This window comes from Carassius auratus, unplaced genomic scaffold (assembly GCF_003368295.1).
Source record: "Carassius auratus strain Wakin unplaced genomic scaffold, ASM336829v1 scaf_tig00214790, whole genome shotgun sequence".
NCBI lineage: Eukaryota > Metazoa > Chordata > Actinopteri > Cypriniformes > Cyprinidae > Carassius > Carassius auratus.
Window position 1 is genome coordinate 621,436 of NW_020527805.1, and position 7,093 is coordinate 628,528.

Here is a 7,093-nt window from a genome sequence, read left to right on the forward strand (position 1 = left end):
AATGCATCCACACTTCAGTAATGCAATGCATATTTTCTCATCTCATTTACATGCTGATTTGACCCCATGTTAATACCTTAGCCCACTCTTTTCCTGTTCTATTTGTTTTAATCTCTGCAAGTCCTTCCCTGTTCTCGTCCTGACAACACGTTTATTTTCTTTAGGAACAAAAGTGTGGCCTCTGGCTCCTGCGGGGCCCCCAAGCGAGTGATTTTTGGGGTTCACAGTGCGGTGACCTCTGAGGAGACGCAGTAATGTCCTGAACTCTTCAGCATCAAAGAGATCTGTGGGGGGGGCGGAGCTGAGACAGAACGCATCACAATGCCGGTCCACCTACACTCTCCCGCTCCTGTTCCTCACTTTCCTCAAGTATGCGAATATGAAAGACTTCAGTCCTCTCGCTGTGACCTCTCTATCACATCAGCTCTGGTACTTTAATCCTTTCAGCTGATGATCGCAGATTTGATTTAACTTTTTGTTTGTTTAAATGGATGGTTCACCTAAAAATGTTCTGACAGTTTACTCACCCGCGGGCCACCTGAGATGTACATGGGTTTGTTTCTTGATGGGAAGATTTGAAGAAATCAGTCCAAAGAAAATACGGTCCAAGTCCAAAAAAGAAACAAATCCATCAAGTTTTTCTTTTTTTACTTTGAACCATTGGGTCTGGCCAAAATACGAGAACAAAATACTATATCATTTATAATAACGCTTTCTCCTGTGTAAAAGTCCATCTACTGTTGTCCTCACATCAAAATCCAAAGACATATTTGTCTAGAATTGTTTTGAACTGTTTTCTCTTGTGAACGGTGCTTGATCTGTGCAGATTTCTCTCTTGATTCAGATGAGATGCCTTTTTCAATGGAGAAAGCAATATTATGGCTTTAGGACTCATATTTTATCATCTTAATGATAGATTTCTTTCTTAACATCCACATTTTCACTTCACAAGACATTTACTGATGGTCTGGAGTGGTGTGGGTTACTTGTAAATTATTGTGATGTTTTTATCAGCTGTTTGGACTCATTCTGACGGCACCCATTCACTGCAGAGGATCCATTGCTGAGCAAGTGATGTAATGCTACATTTCTCCAAATCTGTTCCACTGAAGAAACAAACTCATCAAGTCTTGGATGGCCTGAGGGTGGGTACATTTCCAGAAAATTTTAATTTTGAATGCAACCATTCCTTTATTTTAGCTTTGCATCACAGGAAATATTTTAAATTGTAATAATATTTCAAATAATTAGTGTATTTACAATTAAATAAAACATTCAAAAACATAAAAAATATATATATATATATATATATATATATATATATATATATATATATATATATATATATATATATATATATAATTGTATTTATTTTGTTTTGGCATTTTTGTGTCTATTACTAAGTAAATGTGAACATTAAGTGTTGTGGTTATAGTCAAGGGCATGTGTGGCTTTCAAAAGCATTTCCAGACCAGTCAAAGATGATTTAATGCATAATGTGCCATTTCTTTATAGAGACACACTCCACACAGACCACATGTTAGTTAAACATTAAAAGTCCTGAAACCTACACATCATTGTCTAGTTAACATCTTAGCCTGGCATCACCATTGTACTTCACTTAAACCCACACACACACACACACACACACACACACGCACAGCTGTCAGGTCTGAATGAGATGTTGAAATCTATGACTGTAGAAAAGCCAGGACAACACGTGCAAGAGCACAATGTAAAGAAAAAAAAACACAACAGATTGTACTGAATCACACACACACACACACACTCCCCCTCAGTGAGCCTGTGACAGTGATAAACGTGTCAAGTTAGTGAAAGGGACTACAAACAGACAGCATCTCGTTTCCACTTTGTGTGTGTGTGTGTGTGTGTGTGTGTGTGTGTGTGTGTGTGTGTGTGTGTGTGAGCGGACACAGGAGGAGCTGTCCAATTAGAGGCTGGACACCACGCGGTCTGCCAGGGAGGGTCTGGGGCGCAGGTTTTGTTTTCTTGAAAAAGTGCCATAAAACAACTCTCCTTAATTGGTGCCCTATAAAATTAGCATTTGCAAGAGCATTCGATTTCCTCTGGCTTTGTGTGAGTTGTTGACCTTATTCACTTTCAGTTATTTCTTTGGTTTTATTGCAAAACAGACAGAAACTGAGAGGAAACTGGTATTTCTGAAGCATCTCTTGACTTTCTCTCCCCTGTGAACGTCAGTCACGCTTCATTTTGATGTCTTTGATCAGATGAGGCTGCTGTATTGTGAACCGCGTGACCTATGGAGACATTCATGAGTTCATAATTAGCACTTTAACCGGCATAATCAGGTTTTTATTTAAGACTTTATTTCACCCTGTCGTAATATTTAAAGTGAAAAGGAATGGGGCAATGTCTTACAATCACTTTAAATGATAAGCAATGCAGACATCATTGGTCCATGTGTTTGTAAGTAAATGTCTATCAATCAAAGTGTCATTTGATTTTCTACATAGAAAGGAAAGTTCAGCATAAAAAAAATAGGAAAGAAATGTCAATTCAACCATAATGTATCTGAAAGTGTAACTTTTTTAAATTTGATTTTCATCACTGTAATACAAATGAAATTTACTCCAAGTAAAATACTTTAAAAGATGGTTTGGTTAAATTTAAATGAGCTATTTCTATTTTAACATAACAACAGGTTTTGACATGAAAATAGACATGAATAGAATAATTGAAACATTTATGTCTGATTGCAATACAAAAAGAAAGAATGTGTTTGTGTGGTTTAATTGAATGTGTGTGTCTCTAAAGATGAAAATGCCTTTCCCCCATGCACAGCAAAACAAAAAAGAAAAAAAAATAATTTCACAAATATAGAATTATATACAGCTATAAAAAATGAACGCAAAATATAATTCCTTGCTTTTGTTCTTTTGAGTTATGGGTGAAATATGAGCCAGGCTTGTTCCTGACAGGTCTCACCCCAATTCTGTCTTAGTTCCATCTGTGGTCAGCAGTTGTCTTTTAACTGGTTACCTTTGCTTGTGCTCCTTCACCATGCCAGCCCCCTCCTCACACACACAGGTCCCATCTGTGAGGGGTCTTGTGCCATGTGTCCTTCCTGTGGTTGCTGTGGGCTACAGTGGTCCGTGTGTGCAGTGTCTTTGTCCGTGGACAGTGACAGTCCTGCTTTCAGTCACTTGTCATTGACCCAGAGGTCACGGCACACAAAGAGGCCTGAGTTGGTGGCCACTGTACAGAAGTCTCATTTGAGGATGATTAACCACGGAGAGAAGTGTGTGTCTGTTTTTTGAGGGAATCAGATTCATTAGTGCCACATAATTGAGCGTATTTTCTTAAATGACTTTAATGAAGTGACACTTGAGCTCTTGTTCAGACAATGAATGAATTGAAATATAAAACTCAAAAGAGTTTAACTTTTCCTCTCCATACACTTTACTCTGTAAATTCTCAACAAAAAAAAAAAAAAAGTTAAGGGTTGTGTTTCAGAACTATTGCGAACTCATCAGGTATAAGGGTTAATCAGGTTCCTTCAAACACATTATAAATGATAAATAAATAAAAAAAGATGGCAAGATATACACTGTCACAAGTTTGGACACTTTTATGAATTTGTTTCTCGTGGTCTCAAATTCTTCAGCTTACATTCTTGGAATTAGATATGTATATTAACTGACTAACTGAGCACTTAACCAACTAAATAAATAAACAATTTAAACAATTATGTAACTAAATTTTTATATAGATAATTAACTTTATTAATTAATGTAACTTTATATATATATATATATATATATATATATATATATATATATATATATATATATATATTTAATGTTACAAAAATGTGTGTGTATATATATATATATATACACACATTTTTGTAACATTAAAAATTATTTTATATTAGATCCTTTATATTGACTAAGTATAAATTATATATAATCCTTTATAAATGACTAAAAGTAAATGTAATATTTAAAATATTTTTTATTACTAACTGGATTTATTGCAGAAAAATAAATTAAGGAATTACTTTTTTCTTTTGTTTTTTCTTATTTTTTTCCACTCCCCCCACCTTATTTCTCATGAGTGTTTATTCAGTGGTTTTGAGAGGTGATTATGTGCGTCTTTCTTTCTGTCTCCTTCTGTCGAGTGTGTGTGTGTGTGTTGGAGGTTAACACAGTCTGCACTCATTGTAAGTATGACCATCTGTGTGTTTCCAGCACTGCTGTGTGTGTGTACTGATCTCTTCATTTGGATTCAAAGCCACTTCGTGATGTTTTAACACACACACACACACACATCAGCTGAGAAGAATTTGTTACAGATGTGTTGTTAAGCCGCTTCTGAGAATGTGCATGTGTGTTCGAATCATAGAAATGTGTACCTTTATACATTTTGTTTGAGAATAATAATGATACTTTGCAATTATCTTGATTGTTGATATAATAGCAATTCTAAAGCTAAAGTCAACAATTACATCAGAATACTCTATCCTTCAAAAGTTTAGGGTTTGGTAATTTTTTGCAGTCTGTGACTGTTATTATTTGATCAGAAATACAGTAAAAACAGTAATATTGTGAAATATCATTGCAATTCAAAATATTCAAAATAAAGATTTTATTTTTGAATATATTTAAAAATGTAATTTATTCCAGTGATCAAAGCTGTATTTTCAGCATCATTCCTCCAGTCTTCAGTGTCACATGATCCTTCAGAAATCATTCTGATATGATGATTTGCTGATCAAGAAACATTTCTAATTATCAGCAGTTGAACAGTTGTGCTGTTTGGTATTTTTGTGGAAACATTGATCCTTTTTTTAACGAATTTAAAGTTTGAAAGTTTGTATCCTTTGTTACATTATGCATGTATTTACTGTCACTTCTGATCAATTGAATGAAATCCTTGCTGAATTAAGAATTTTTTTCTTTCAAACTAAAAATTAAATAAAATAAAAGGTTCTAAGACAGGAAAACCCTCTTTGGTTCTATATAGGAGAAAAAAAAATAATACTGACATATGGTAAGAGAACAGATGTTTAATCATTTGAATAGCAGCTCAGATCATTTGGTCTCTGAAGAGTTTAAAATGTTAATCTCTCACTTTTTATGGCAGACTTTTGTATCTTGCCAAGTCCGAGCACAGTTCGAGATGTTAAGATCTTTTCTGAAACATAGGTGAGACTTTTGCGGCCCTTTTCTCTGGAGAACCTTTAGGAGATTTCGACAGAAGGCTTCATTTCATCTGATTGCTGAGTAACAACTGAAATATGGAAGAGCAACTCATTTGTGATTCTTCTTTTCTCCCAGGTTTGCAGCAGTGATTCTTTGCATTTCTTGAGAATAAAAGCTGCATGATATCAGGCAGCAATCAAAGAGCAGGTCTACTTTTCCTTCTTTCACCCCCTCTCTTGTTTTCTGCCTCTGGCAAATCATTCCCTCTTCTCTTCTCTTCTTTTCTCCTCTTTTCACTCTTTCTCTGTTCTAGTTGGGCTGTAATTTATGATGTTGCAGCAGCACAAATGAGATGAAGCTTTTATAACAGACGCCTGCTGACACACTTTAGCTCCCCTCTCTCTGTTAGGGAAAGTTATTGCGCTTGTTAGTAACGGTCATAAAAAGCTCGGGGCCGTTCACACTGTGCTTGTCATGATGTAGTTTAGTTAATGTCATTGTTTCAAGAGGGTGAAGTTAATAAATCACTAACTCCTCAGTCCTCAATGTGCTGCACAAACACACACACACACACACACACACACATACTCTCACTCTCTATCTCTATATCTATCTCTCTGTCACTCATTCTTGTAATCCAATAATTGAAATATCAATTAAAACAATCGTATAATAAATAAAAACTTATGAAGTAAAAAAATATATATTGTTAAAATTACTTTACTTTTTTATATTATTATAAAAAAGCTTTTGTAGAGACTTTACAAATTAAACTTTTAAATGACTTTTTTATAATTAATAATCAAATGTTATTAAGCAATAATTCTGACATTATTATGTAAGGTATAGATTGGTCTTTAAAAAGTGTAAATATTCATAGATTTTTGCACTTTCGTATTTTTTCTAAACTTCTCTGGTAGAATTTTTTTTAAATGCAAATGTTTTTGGTGTTTCTCATCCAAAGCCCACAACTGTCTAAAAACTATTTGCAAATCAGCATTACATTTATAAATTGTTTCCAATTTTTTGCTTTGAAATGTAAAAAATGTAATTCAAATCAAAGGTTTGCTCATCTGCTTTGCAACTGTTAGAACAGTTTATTTAACTGTAACTCTAACACTTTCTCACGACCAATTCGTACATATTTTACGAGGTGGCTTATTCGTACAAATTTGTACGACCTCACTCGTATGATTTTATACGATTTGTCTAACAGTTAGGTTTAGGGGAGGGGTTAGGTGTAGGTCATTCGTACAAATTCATACGAATTGTGCAACTCGTAAAATACGTCCAATTTGGCAAAAATCGTATGAAATTGTACGAATGTGGTCGTACGAATTCGTACGAATAAGCCACCTTTTTAAAATATGTATGAATTGCCGTGAGATCGGGTTGGTAACTCTATTGGTGATCAGATGTGATTGAATGTTCAGTGAATGTCTTTAAGCACTATTGAGGCTGGATTTCCCTGTCTCAGCAGCTTAAGATCTCTGAAACGTGTGTGTGTGTGTGTGTGTGTGTTTGAGCTCAGCTGGCTCTCAGCTCTAATCCTCACTGATCTGTTGAGACTACACACATAAGGCTGTGATAATACTCTCATTTTCTGCTCACCTGAACACTGACAATTCACACACACCGTCTCTCTCTCACACACACGGGTCTTTAACAGCAGCTTAGGAAAGTCAAACACTTTCATTCCAAGTTAAAGGCATACAGATTAAGCATTAAAGAGGCAAAGGATTGAAGAGATACTCTTTCATCCATTCACGAGCTTGCATTCGGCCTCTTTCTCTCTTGTATCCTCTTGCTGTGTGGCCTGTGGATTAAGTAAACACATGAATGAGAATGAAGCTCTTAAACACCCTCATGTATTCATAAGCACACACACAAACACACAGATGGACATT